At 34.6% G+C, this 2,151-nt stretch overlaps 1 pseudogene; it reads left to right on the top strand.

The window, feature by feature from the left end:
- Window positions 1-688: 688 nt before the first annotated feature.
- Window positions 689-788, top strand: LOC118652303 (annotated as a pseudogene).
- Window positions 789-2,151: the final 1,363 nt, after the last annotated feature.

Raw genomic sequence — 2,151 nt, 5'->3', positions numbered from 1 at the left:
GATATCAAACTATACTATAAGGCCCTAGTGATCAAAACAGCCTGGTACTAGCATAAGAATAGTCATACAGATCAATGGAACAGAATAGAGAGCCCAGAAATAAACCTACACCTTTATGGTCAATTAATATTTGACAAAGGCGGCAAGAACATACAACAGGGTAAAGACAGTCTATGCAATAAATGGCGTAGAGAAAATTAGACAGATATGTGCAAAAAAAATGAAACTATACCACCAACTTACACCATACACGAGAATATATACAAATGGATTAAACACTAAGTGGAAGTTTGAAACCATAAAAATCCTAGAAGAACACACAAGCAGTAAAATCTCAGATCTTCCTCTTAGCAATATTTTTGCCAATTTTCAGGCAAGGGAAATAAGAAAAAATAAACAAATGGGGACTACATCAAACAAAACAGCTTTTGCACAACAAAAGACATCAACAAAATGAAAAGACAACTCACTGAATGGGAGAACGGATTTGCCAATGAAATATCAGGTAAGGTTTTAATTTCCAAAATATATAAAAAACTTATAGAACTCAACACCAGGAAGATAACCCAATTTAAAAATGGGCAATGTGTAATGGGCAAAGGACTTGAATAGACACTTCTCCAAAGAGGACATACAGATGACAAATAGATACATAAAACAATTCTCAACATGACTAATAGTCAGAGAGATGCAAATGAAAACCACAATGATTGCTAAAGTAGTTGTGGTGATAGAAATGTATTAGCCTCAGAAGCTTCTGAGGTGGTTCATTCTATCCTAGGACCGTGTAAAAAATAAATAAATAAATAAATGAATGAATAAATAAATTTAAAAAACCACAATGATATATCACCTCACACCTGCCGGAATGGAGAAAAGAGAACCCTAACACACTGTTGGTGGGAATGCAGATTGGGGCAGCCACTGTGGAAAGCAGTATGGTGTTTCCTCAAAACACTGAAAATGGAACTGCCTTTTGAACCAGCAATGCCACTTCTGGGGATATATCTGAGGAAACGTAAAACACTAATTCAGAAGAATATACTCTCCCTTATGTTCACTGCAGCATTATTTATAATAACCAAGATCTGGAAACAGGGAAACAGCCCTAGTGCCCATCAATAGACGAGTGGATAAAAAATCTGTGGTACAGCTACACAACAGAATACTTCTCAGCCATAAAAAAGGAGGGAACCTTACCTTTTGCAACAGCATGGATGGACCTGGAGAATATTATGCTCATTGAAATAAGCCAGTCAGAGAAAAGCAAATACCATATGATCACACTAATGAAAAAATAATAATTTAACAAATAAAATAAAAACATCAGCATAGATACAATGAACAGACTAACAGCTATCAGGCGGGAGGGCAGTTGGAAGGCTGGATGGAAGAGGTGAAGGGATAAAGCCAAAAAAATAAAAAGTAATTTTAGACACAGACAACAGTATGGTGATAGCCAGAGGGAAAAGGGTGGGGGAAGTGGAAGAGGGCAAAAGGAGGGGTTGGGGGCGGGGGCGGGGAACCGGTTGGAAAGAGACCTTACTTTGGTTGAATGGCCCACAATGCAATATGCAGATGTTTTGTTGAGTTGCATACTTGAAACCTGTATGCTTTTGTTAACCAATGTCACCACAATAACCTCAATTAAAAAAAAAAAAAGCTACAGATTAGATGGTAGTATAATCAATCTAAAGAATGAAGATATCCCTGGAATAAATTATGTTGGAGGATAGTTTTTTTCAACATTGATGGTCCCGTACGCATTTTTTTAACTTACTAGAGTTATGTGATGTTTGTTCTGGTCTATTGTATTTAGCGGAAAGAGCTGAGTTTACTGCATGTAGAGTAAGTTTATGCCAAGCATATTAAAATTAGTGGTACTTTTATTCTTATGATAAATGAACTCAATATATTTGGTGATATTCTTTCATTATTTCAAAATTAGAAGAAATTTAATCAGAATATAATAAAGGCTATATTTCTTCTGTTTAAAATCTATAAAGCTTATTTTTCTACCTTAAAATAGCTTTCTTTCTAAACTCAAAAAATGACTTATTTTTTATAATGTATTTGATGTCTTTGAAATGTTTTACCTCAAGCTATGATAGTAGTGTTATTAAAGTCATTTTATAATCTGTATTGTTTTTT

The sequence above is a fragment of the Myotis myotis genome, unplaced genomic scaffold, assembly GCF_014108235.1.
Source record: "Myotis myotis isolate mMyoMyo1 unplaced genomic scaffold, mMyoMyo1.p scaffold_m19_p_3, whole genome shotgun sequence".
NCBI classification, from domain to species: Eukaryota; Metazoa; Chordata; class Mammalia; order Chiroptera; family Vespertilionidae; genus Myotis; species Myotis myotis.
This window is presented reverse-complemented; position numbering and strand designations above follow the sequence as displayed.